The sequence below is a fragment of the Mustela nivalis genome (assembly GCF_964662115.1).
Source record: "Mustela nivalis genome assembly, chromosome: 2".
Taxonomy (NCBI): Eukaryota; Metazoa; Chordata; class Mammalia; order Carnivora; family Mustelidae; genus Mustela; species Mustela nivalis.
This window is the reverse complement of record NC_139021.1, coordinates 86,004,428-86,017,063: the sequence shown is the minus strand read 5'-3', so window position 1 is coordinate 86,017,063 and position 12,636 is coordinate 86,004,428. Positions and strand designations below refer to the sequence as shown.

General features: G+C 34.6%; 1 protein-coding gene across 8 annotated transcripts in view; it reads right to left on the bottom strand.

The window, feature by feature from the left end:
- The window catches only part of ST18 (ST18 C2H2C-type zinc finger transcription factor), a 336,134-nt gene that overhangs the window by 75,060 nt on the left and 248,438 nt on the right, over positions 1–12,636 (bottom strand). The gene's annotated exons all lie outside the window — the stretch shown is intronic.

Below are 12,636 nucleotides of genomic sequence, written 5' to 3'. Positions count from 1 at the left end.
TGTTGCAAAGAATGTAATGCATGTATCTTTTCAAATTAGTGTTTTTCTTTTCTTCAAATAAGTACCCAGAAGTGGAATTCTTAGATCATATAGTTCTACTTTTAGTTTTTTGCAGAATCTCCTTTCTGTTTTCCATAGGGGATGCACCAATTTACATTCCCACCAACATTGCACAAGTGTTCCCTTTTCTTCACATCCTCACTAACACTTGCTATTTCTTATCTTTTTGATAATAGCCATCTTGACTGGTGTGACATGATATTTCATTGTGGTTTTGATTTTATTTCCCTGATGATTAGTGATGTTGAACATCTTTTCATATGTCTGTTGGCCAACTGTATATCTTTGGAAGCATATCTATTCAGATTTCTGCCCATTTTTTAATTGGATTGTTTGTGTTTCATTGTTGTTATTGTTATTATTAAGCTGTATGAGTTCTTTATATATATTGGATATTAACCTCTTAGCAGATAAATGATTTGCAAATATCTTCTCTCACTGAGTAGGTTGACTTTATGTTTTCTTGATGATTTTCTTTACTGCACAGAAGCTTTTTAGCTTAATTTAGTGCTATTTGTTTATTTTGCTTTTGTTGCCATTGCCTTTGGAGTCAGAGTCCAAAAAATATCACCAAGAACAATGCAAAGGAGTTCACTGCTTATGTTTTCTTCTACGAGTTCTGTGAGTTTTTGTCCTATATCCAAGTCTTTAAACCATTTCTGAGTTAATATCTATCATATAAGACAGTGGTCCATTTTCATTCTTTTGCATGTGGCTGTCCAGTTTACCCAGCACCATTTATTGAAAAGACTGTCCTTTCTCCATTGTGTATTATTGCCTCCTTTGTCATACATCAACTCACCATATATGTGTGGGTTTATTTCTAGGCTCTCCATTCTGTTCCATTGGTCAGTGTTTCTGTTTTTATGCCAATACCATACCGTTTTGATTACTATAGCTTTTTTTTTTTTTACTTTTAATTTTTTATTTTTTATAAACATATATTTTTATCCCCAGGGGTACAGGTCTGTGAATCACCAGGTTTACACACTTCACAGCACTCACCAAAGCACATACCCTCCCCAATGTCCATAATCCCACCCCCTTCTCCTAACCCCCCTCCCCCCAGCAACCCTCAGTTTGTTTTGTGAGATTAAGAGTCACTTATGGTTTGTCTCCCTCCCAATCCCATCTTGTTTCATTGATTCTTCTCCTACCCACTTAAGCCCCCATGTTGCATCACCACTTCCTCATATCAGGGAGATCATATGATAGTTGTCTTTCGCTGCTTGACTTATTTCGCTAAGCATGATACGCTCTAGTTCCATCCATGTTGTCGCAAATGGCAAGATTTCATTTCTTTTGATGGCTGCATAGTATTCCATTGTGTATATATACCACATCTTCTTGATCCATTCATCTGTTGATGGACATCTAGGTTCTTTCCATAGTTTGGCTATTGTGGACATTGCTGCTATAAACATTTGGGTGCACGTGCCCCTTCAGATCACTACGTTTGTATCTTTAGGGTAAATACCCAATAGTGCAATTGCTGGGTCATAGGGCAGTTCTATTTTCAACATTTTGAGGAACCTCCATGCTGTTTTCCAGAGTGGCTGCACCAGCTTGCATTCCCACCAACAGTGTAGGAGGGTTCCCCTTTCTCCGCATCCTCGCCAGCATCTGTCATTTCCTGACTTGTTGATTTTAGCCATTCTGACTGGTGTGAGGTGATATCGCATTGTGGTTTTGATTTGTATTTCCCTGATGCCGAGTGATATGGAGCACTTTTTCATGTTCTGTTGGCCATCTGGATGTCTTCTTTGCAGAAATGTCTGTTCATGTCCTCTGCCCATTTCTTGATTGGATTATTTGTTCTTTGGGTATTGAGTTTGCTAAGTTCTTTATAAATTCTGGACACTAGTCCTTTATCTGATATGTCGTTTGCAAATATCTTCTCCCATTCTGTCAGTTGTCTTTTGATTTTGTTAACTGTTTATTACTATAGCTTTTAACACAGTTTGAAATCAGAAAGTGAGAGACTTCTAGCTTTTTTCTTCTTTATCAAATTTGTTTCGGCTATTCAGGATCTTTCATGGTTTCATACAAATTTTAGGATTTTTTCTATTTTTATGGAAAATGTCTTTGGAATTTTGATGGGGATTGTATTGAATCTGTAAAGTGCTTTGGGTAATACAGACATTTTAACAATATTAATTCTTCTAATCCACGGCATGGAATAGCTTTCCATTTACTTGCGTCTTGTTGTGTCTCATCTCCTTGTTTAAGTTTATTCCTAGGTATTTTTTTTAATGCAATTGTAAGTAAGAACATTTTTTTAGGATTTCTCTTTCTGATAGTTTGTTATTGGTATATAAAAGCACGACAGACTTTTATAAATTGATTTTGTATCCTGCAACTTTACTGAATTCATTTATTAGTTCTAAGTTTTTTTGATGAAGGTTTTAGAAAGATTTTCTATGTGTAGAGTCACATCATCTGAAAATAGTGACAGTTTAATTTCTTCCTTACCAATTTAGATGTTTTTTATTTATTTTTCCTGTTTGATTTCTGTGGGTAAGATTTCCAGTATTACGTTGAATAAAAGTCGTGAGAGTGGACAACTTGCCCTGTTCCTGATATTAAAGGAAATGCTCTCAGTTTTTCATCATTGAGTATAGTGTTAGTGGTATACTTATATATGGCCTTTATTATGTTGAAGTACATTCCTTCTACACCTACTTTGTTGAGCATTTTTAGCATAAATATGTGTTTTTTTCAAATGTCTTGTCTGCATCAATTGAGATGATCATAAGATTTTTTTATCCTTCACTTCATTTATATGTGGCAGGTGAACCATCCTTGAATCCCTGAAATATAACCCATTTGATCACAATGTATAATTTTTCGTTTGCTAATATATTTGTTGAGGATTTTTGAATCTGCATTCATCAGAGGTTCTAGACTGTAATTTCCTTTGTGTGTGTGTTGTCCTTGTCTGCTTCTTTGTAGCCAGGCAATTCTGACCTTGTAAAATGAGTTTGGAAATATTCCCTACTCTTCAATGTTGTGAATAATTTGGGAAGAATAACTATTGAATATTCTTTGAATATTTGGTAGAATTCACCAGTGCAGCCATCTGGCACTGGACTTCTGTTCATTGGAAAGTTTTTGATTACTGCTTCAAGATCCTTACTAATTGATCTACTCAAATTTTCTATTTCTTCATGATTTAGTCTCAGAAGATTTTATTTCTAAGAATTATTGATTTCTTCTAGGTTGTCATTTATTGGCATATAATTGTTCGCAGTAGTCTATTATGATTCTTTGCATTTCTTTGGTATCAGTTGTAACTTTTCCTCTTTCATTTTTGATATTATTTATTTGAGCCCTCTTTTTGTTCTTAGTGAGTCTAGCTAAGAGTTTATCAATTTTTTAAAAAATCTTTTTAAAGAACCAGCTCTCAGGCCCACTGTTTTTTTTCTTTTGTTTTCTTTTTTATATTGTCTTTTTGGTGTCCATTCCATTTATTTCTGCTCTGATCTTTATTATTTTCTACCTTCTTTTCATTAACTTTGAGCTTCATTTGTTTCCTTTTTTCTTGTCCCTTTTGTGGTAAAGTTAAATTGTTTATTTGGGTATAAAGTTAGATTATTTATTTGAGATATTTCTTGTCTTTTGACATAGGACTGAATTGCAATGAATTTTCATTTTAAAACTGCTTTTGCCATACCAAAAGCTAAAAAAAAAAAAATGCTTTTGCTTCATCCCATAGATTTTGGTATATTGCATTTTCATTTTCACTTGTCTCAGGTATTATTTTTTTCCTCCTTTGACTTCTTCATTGACCCATTGGTTGTTCAGTAACATGTTCCTTAATCTCCACATGTTTGTGATTTTCCCAGTTTGTTTTCCATGATCGATTTCCAGTTTCACACCACTATTGTTAGAAAAAGATGCTTGTTATTATTTCAATATTCCCAAGTTTATTTGGGCTTGTTTTGTGAGCTAAGATATGATCTGTCCTGGAGAATGTGCCATGTGCACTTGAGAAGAATGTGTTTTCTGCTGCTTTTGGATAGAACGTTCTGTTAGATCCATCTGGTCTAATGTGTCAGTGTTTTCTTCCCAATATTCTGTCGGGTAATTTATCTATTGATGTAAGTAGGTGTTAGTGTCCCCTACTACTACTGTATTACCACTGATTTCTTCCTTTAGGTTTATTAATACCTGCTTTGCATAATTTGGTGCTCCTATGTATGATGCATAAATATTTGTAGATGCTATATTCTTTTGCTGCATTGACCCTTTTGTCATTATGTGATGCCCTGCTTATCTTTCATTACAGTCTTTGCTTTTAAGTCTATTTAGTCTGAAATAAGTATAGCTACCCCAGCTTTTTGTTCATTTGTTTCCATCTCCATAAAACACCTTTTCCCATCACTTCACTTTCAGTCTGTTTGTTTTCTTACATTTGAGGCAAGTCTGCTGTAGGCAGCATATATAGATAGGCCTTGTTTTTTTAATCCATTCATCCACTCTGTGTCTTTTGATTGGAGTATTTATTTCACTTATATTTAAAGTAATTATGAATAGGTATGTACTTATTGCTGTTTTGTTCAGTGTTTTTGGCTGCTTTTGTAATTGCTCTCTGTTTCTTTTTTCTTTTCTTACCTACTTCCATTGTGATTTGATGCCTTTCTTTAGAGTTATTTTTAGATTGCACTTTCACTATTTTTTGTGTAGCTACTATAGGTTTTTGCTTTGTGGTTATCATGATGCTTACATATGGCAATGTATATAAACTAGTCTATTTTAAGTTGATAGCAAGTTAAGTTTGAACTAAACTGAATTTCCATTCCTCACTCCCACTTTCTATGTTTTTGATGGCACATTACACATCTTTTTATTTTGTCTATTTCTTTTTAAAAAAGATTTATTTATTTATTTTAGAGAGAATGAGTGTGGGGGAGTAGGAGCAGAGGGAGAGGGAGAGAATCTGAGGCAGACTCCTTGCAGAGCATGAGACTCAATGTGGGTTCAACTGAGTCATCCAGGTGCACTATTTTGCCCATTTCTTAACTAATTTTTACAATTATAGTATTTTTTTTACCATTCTTGTCTTTTAACCTTCATGCTAGCTTTATAAGTGATTACTAACTTTATTATATATTTACCTTTACTAGTGAGCTTTTACTTCCATGCATTTTCTTGTTACTAATTAGTACTCTTTCTTTCAGCTTAAAGAAGTCCCTTTAATATTTCTTGTATAGTAAGTTTAATGGTGATGAACTACTTTACTTTTCAATGATATGAAAATCACTTTATCTCTCTTTCAGTTTTGAATAATAACCTTAGCATGTATAATATCTTTGGTTAGAAGTTTTCACTTTCAGCATTTTGAACATATCACGATACTCCTTTTTGGACTACAAAGTTTCTGCTGAAAAATTTTCTCATTGTCTTATGGGGGTTTTCTTGTACATACCACGTTGTTTTTCTCTTACTGCTTTTAAGATTCTGTCATTATCTTTAACTTTTGACATTTTAATTATGATGTATCTTGGGGTGGATTCATCTTATATGAAATTTTCTGAATTTCTTAGATCTGGCTATTTGTTTCCTTCCTCAGGTTAGGGATGTTTTCGGCTATTATTTCTTCTAATATGTTTTCTGTCCCTTTTGAGGCCTTTATAGTGTGAATGTTGTTCTAGTTGATCTTGTCCCATAGGTCCTTTAAGTTATTTTCACTTTTTAAAATTCTTTTTTCTTTTTGATGCTTTGTTTGGTGAGTTCTACTGCCCTGTCTTCCAGGTCACTGATCCTTCCTTCTGCTTTATCTAGTTTGCTGTTGAACTCCTCTAGTGTATTTTTCAGCTCAATTATTGTATTATTCACTCTGTGGCTTCTGTTTGGTACTTTCTTCTAGTTTTTATTTCTTTGTTGAAGTTCTCTCTGTATTCATCTATTCTTCTCCTGAGATTGTTGAGCATCTTAATGAACATTACCCTGAATTCTTTATCAATCAAATTACTTATCTTTGATTAATTTTTTCTGGGATTTTATCTTCTTCTTTTGTTTGGAACACATTCTTCTGTTTCCTCATTTTGATCAACTCTGTGTTTGTTTCTGTGTATTAGGTGAATAGCTGTCTCTCCCAGATTTCAAGGAATGGTCACAGGAAGACAGGAGGAATGTTTTAGTCACCTGTCTATGCTGTGCCCTGAAGATGGAAGCCTTCCAAGAATGATTTCTATGATGCTTCAGTTCCTTGGCACCCAGAAACACAAGCCCTAATGATCGCAGAGCCAGGAATTCAAGGAGTGTCCTCTGTACAGACTGCCTTCAACCACTGGGCCTGGGCACATCACCCACTGGTTTAGAGCCATGAGGGACCACCAGACCAGGGTAAGCCTGTCCACTGGCAATATCCCATTTTCATGATTATAGCATAATTCTATGACTTTGCTAGTTTGATATATGGGTACAAGAAATAAGAAGTAGAATGGCTTGGTTTACTATGACTCCCAGAGTGGCCAACTTGAAGGATTTATACATCCCTCACTGCAAATCTAGGCTCTGTGGCTCTAATGATCTCTGGTCCCCAAAAGGAGAATGCTTCCACAAGGGAACATAGGAAACATCCACAATAACTGACAAGAGAGAATATACAATTACATTTAAAATGAGTGCCACAGCAATATGTGAGAGAGTGAGGTCAGAGAAGAGGTACACAAAGTGGATTCTTTGTGCCTATGTTTTAACAGATAAGCTCCCTTTTAGTGATCTAAAATACTACCCAGTGAAGTCTAAGTACCTCATTTAAAAAAAAGAAGAAGAAGAAAACATAAACTTAATAGTGTGTATTAGAAAATTGGCCTTCCAATATTTCTCCACTATATTTTTCACAAAATAAACAGATTTTCCCAAATGTCTAAATAATTGCTGGTAAGAATTTAGGCAAACATGCAGTAATTTTTACTCCAGACATGATGCCACATTTGATACAATGTTATATTTTCTCTGAATTTTTTTTTTAATTTGAGAAGTTGTTACTTCCTTTCCTGAAACACTCCACCCCCTACTCCAAGCTATGAATACCCCAACAACCTGTGATAGCTACTTGACTACACTTTTAGGAAATCAGGAGATAGGACACTATGGGAAAGTTAAAGTCCTGTGTTTGTTTGAAATGGGTCTCATGATTCCTGAGAGAGCCTAAAGGTTATTATGAATGGCAAATTTACTTTAGCATAGGAACTACAGAGATATTGTTCATTCTTTGGGGACAGTGTCTTAAATTCACAAGTCAGCTCTCTCAGCTATGTCTTGGAAACTTGTGACCATGTTCATGTTTACAGAGCTATGTCAAGCTAGAGTGTGCCCAATAGTAAACCTGTAATTTTAAGCTTCTACTATTACTCATGTCATAAATTCAGCATCTAAGTTGTTGCTATTTATCAATGGTTGGTTTGTTATCATGGGACACTGATTCCACTGGCAAGGTTATTTGATAATACCAGGTTTATAAGAGGGGGGAATTTTTCCCCTATAAGGTCAGAGCTAATAGATGCTTTTTTTCCTCACTTAACTGAGATTAAGTTTTATGAATGATAGATTAATTGCATAACATCCACAACAGTTTTTGCATAATATAGTCAAGACATTAAAAGCCACATTGCAATAATAACAACAACAACAACAACAACAACAACAATAATAATAATAATAAAAACTTGCTCTGGGTTGTAAGGTAATAGGTAAATGGCACTAAGAAGACTCCCTACAAACCTTCTGCTGCCCTTCTGTGCTGGTGAACACACTCTCCTTTGGGATGTCATTCCAGCAACATTGTCAGAGTGCATTTCTTCTATGCCAGCATAGTGTTTGGCATTTACCTTATTTATAAAACTTAACCCTCTGAATTGTAGTCGTTTCACCCAGTAACGTGGAAACATCTTGTTTAATTTTATATCTCCTGTATATAACATAAGGCCCATGTCTTAGTAACATGCTTAGTAAATATTCATTGAAATTCAACTCCACCCAGATGTAAGCATATAAAAATGATGTCAGTGCAAACATGAACTTAAAAAACTATCTTTCCCCAGAGGATGCATCAGAAAGCTCCTCAATGAATGTATGGATAATGTACTGGCCTACTTCCCTGGAGCAAGTGTTAACCGATCTATATGAGCTTTTGCTTATAGCTCCCTTCACCACTGAAGCTGTGCTTTTGCAACACAGCCGAAAAAGAGACAGGAGGTAAGTTAAAAGTAGTAGGTAAGTCAAAAAATCCTAGTTGGTGCCCATAAAAGACTGACCAAATAACCATGATGTTATGAACCAATCAGTCCAAACTACTCTCCAAGAATGCAGAAGAATCTTACAGTTGTAAAAATAATTCAAAACTCACATGAACCAGAAATTTTAAAGAAAGAACTATTCATTAAAACACAAAATAATACACCAAAATTTGGAATATGCTGTAACTAAAATATAAATTTCCTCCAATGTGTAACCAAAACCAAATGATGTATCTCAGCCAAGTAAAGCATATACCACCATACTTCTTTTAATTGCCTATAGGTTGACTAAAAATTTCAGTTAATATATAGCAACAGCTTAGCCATGCAATATATGAATAGTTCATTGGTCTTTTCAGGAATTACATGATAACAGGTCATGGGGATCTAACCAAAAGAAGTTGGATATAATAAGATAAAGTTAGAAAATTAAAGACAGCAAGAGATGGTCATTATGCAGATTTTAGGATCAGGATACCAAAAGGAATTCAAAAAGAATTTAAATAGAGAACAAGATTTGCTGCTTGATGGGAAATTTAAAGTGAGACTGTTATTTTATTTTATTAGTACTTCAAAATACCTTCTTGTAAGTATATAAAATGAAAATATATGGGATTTTATGCTTTGTCAAATAGCAGTATAAAGCAAAATATTAAGAAAAATAAAATATAGGGGATCTTATTTTAATATTAAAGAAATACAAAAACAAAATTCAGAGTTCATAAATGTTTGCCTTATCAAAATAATATTATATTTGAGGAGAATATATTTAAAGTAAGTCCTACTTTTAAAAAAACTTTATTCTTTTTTAAAAGATTTATTTATTTTAGAGAGAGAGTGAGAAAGCACATGCACAAGCAAAGGGGAGGGGTAAAAGAAGAGGAGAAAGGGAGAGAATCTCAAGCAGACTCCCGACTGAGCACGGAGCCCCACCTGGGGCTCAATCTCATAACCCTGAGATCAAGATCTGAGCTGAAATTAAGAGTCAGACACTTAACTGACTGAGCCACCCAAGCACCCCCCCCCCCAAAAAAAAACTTTAAAAGAAGATTATGGCATCATTTTAGTTGATCCTATAATAAGTATTTTATTATATAGATTATATCTGCTAAAAAAATTAAACATGGTTGAATAACAGCATCTTGACCATTCAAGTTAAATGTGTTTGTAGCATTGAGTTCAAAGTGGCTCTTTTTACTTTAATAAGTCAAAGATCCTAATTTTTTTTCTTTTATTTAAGGATTGTAGGGGATTATGTTAAGTGAGATAAGTCAAGCAGAGAAAGACAATTATCATTTGGTTTCACCCATATGTGGGACATAAGCAATAGCACGGAGGACCACAGGGGAAGGGAGGGAAATCTGAAAGGGAAGAAATCAGAGAGGGAGACAAACCATGAGAGACTCTAGACTCCGGGAAAAATAAACTGAGGGTTATAGAGGGGAGGTGGATGGGGAGATGGGGTAGCTGGGTGCTCGGTATTAAGGAGGGCACGTGTTGTGATGAGCACTGGGTGTTATAAGCAACTAATGAAGCGTTGAACACTACATCAAAAACTAACGATGTATTATGTTTAGTTAACACATAACATTATGTGTTAGTTAACACATAATACATTTTTTTATTAAAAAATGAAAAAATAATTATTTCATTAAAAAATAAATAAAATTTGCATGCCTAACTAGAAATAAAATAAAATAAGTCAAAATAATGAGAGCTGTACAATTCATGACATTGGGGATAAGAATACTGTATTTTTGTACATTATATTAGTATACAATAGACCACATACATTCATTTTTTGGGTATATTCACAAATATAGTGTACACTCCTTTAATTTCCCTAGCATAGTATTTTACAAAATTTTATATAACAATTGTGCTACTAGCAGAAATTTTGTTAGCAGAAAACTCTGGGAAAATGGTTGCATTTAAAAAGCAAAAGACATAGTTGAGGCTGAAGTGGGGGTTGGGAGATGCCCTTGCTCCTCCTCTCCCTACCACTTCCCTAGGCTGGGCTAACAAGACCCCTGGGCTGCCAGGGCCCCCCCTGCTTTCTGGAGAGGAATGAGCCATGCTGGCTCAGTTCTTTCTTGGGGTAAATGGTTTTCAGCCCCAAACTTCAATCTTGAAAGAAAAAGAAATCTTAAGTACAAGTATTTTCATGTTATTTTCAAACCATCCCCATGAATTCTGTTGACAAGCTTCAATCATCTTGCCATTTAATCAATATCCCATTTTATTTTGTATGGCTAAAGTCTTGTGAGGACTGAAATCCTGTATGTCTTCTCGCTGACTTTAAACCTTATTCATACTTTATTTAAACATATTTATACTTTATGTATGTGTGTGTAGCAGGGTATTTGGGGCTTCCTAGAGGTTATGGAGTGTTTGTTTTGATTGTCTAGTCATTGGGCAACACCTTCTACAGCTGGAAGACAAATAGAACCCTTCCATGCATGCTTGTAAGGAAAAACCAGTTAACTTTGTGATAAAACTCGGGGTTCAAAGTAAATTGCAGTTATTTAATAGAGCAAGACCTTTAAGTTTTAATGAAAGATACTGAATAGAATGCAGAACCTTCCTCCATGCAGACACTGGCAAAATTCCACTTTGGTTCTCTTTTTTTTTAATGTAATGTCAGAATGGAGTAAGTAACAGTGATTGTAAAATACACATGCTTTAAAATTACCTTTGAACAAAAATAGCAAAAGTAATTAATATTTAATTCATGACCCTGTGAATAAATTCAAGGTCATGTGAATTAGCTAGACAACCCCGAGGGAAGGAAAAAGTTTATTGTGAACGACTATATAAAAAACTATTTCTATAAGCACCATGTCCAAACATTTCAAATATCAAATTCCTACAAGCTTGTGATGCAGGCACATCTTTATTAATGAAAATGATGCCATTTGTTTACAAAGTACAAATCATTAACTAATGATGGTGCTTGGAGCTTCTTTGTTTCTGGGGGTCAGTTACTCCCAGAAACACTCAAACCAGGGCCACATAAGTAAAATCAAGTTAATTTAGTAGAGATCTAAATGGAGATCAGGAAACACAAATGTCTAATTAGCACTGTAGTGAGTAAAGTACAGGTGTCCTTCTGTTCTCTAGTATGAACATTTTATTATCTTTTTCCCAAGATGTGCATATGTAAACTCACTAAAGAGTGGTTTCTGAATGGGCATTGAGAATGAAGCTTAATATAGGTTTAAAATTTGATGTAAGAATTAAATATTTTTACTTCCAATGGATAATTAAAACTATACCTCGTGTATTGGAAACTAATATAGTGACTTCTTTTCTTTGAAATGGATGAAATTTGTGTATAAATAGTTCCATTAGGTATTATTAATATTTGTATGATGAAGGAGAGACACATTATTTTTGTTATCTGGAACAGAGTTTCCCAATGCTGACCTTATTAGTCACAAATTTTTTTCCTAGCAACTCCCGCTGTGGTTTCTATTATAGATATTTTTCAGTGTTCAAAACAATGTTTTTCTCAATTTCAAGTAGGATAGATCGAGTATGGATGTTTAGAATAGAGATATGCAGAAGGACAAATACTTTCCCTCAAGAGAGAGGGAAAGAGAGGGTGAGATAGAAGAGGCCACAAGGACGGAAGAGGAAGTCAGGGAGGCTGGAAGAAAGGGGGAGAAGGTAAGCATGGGGTGGGGGTGGACACAGGGAGATCATCAAGGATGAGCAGAAATGAAGACACTGAGCACAACCTAAAGTGGGAAAGAGTAGGAGATGCAGACACACCAAGAGGAGGGAAAGATGTGCCCACTGAGGGAAAACAAAATACAATAGATGCAAATACAGACACAAACACAGAACTTCATCAAGTAATATGAGTCATATGGTAATTTTTTTTTTTTGGCTTGTTAAATATGTATTCATGTACCACTTCTTCTTCTTCTTGTTTTTTCTTTTTTTTTTTTTATTTTAAATTTTTTATTTTTTATAAACATATATTTTTATCCCCAGGGGTACAGGTCTGTGAATCACCAGGTAATTTTTTGGTTTTTAAATTTACTATTGACAAAAGACTTTTTAAGAGCATGTGGCTGTTTTATGACTACTATCATACATGCCAGTTGTATTTCTTGACATTTACCTGAATGCAGATATTTGGTCCATAAATCTAGGTGCTTTCTTAGTTCCCTAAACTAAAATACTAGAAGCCTACAGATATGCACAAGGTCTTTGCTATGAAAAAGAATTGCCTGATATTTGGAATCCTCCCATTTATCCTTCTCTACTTCACCAGAACATGCTGCGAATCATTTCACAGAATTTGTTTCCATGCTGGGTGGGA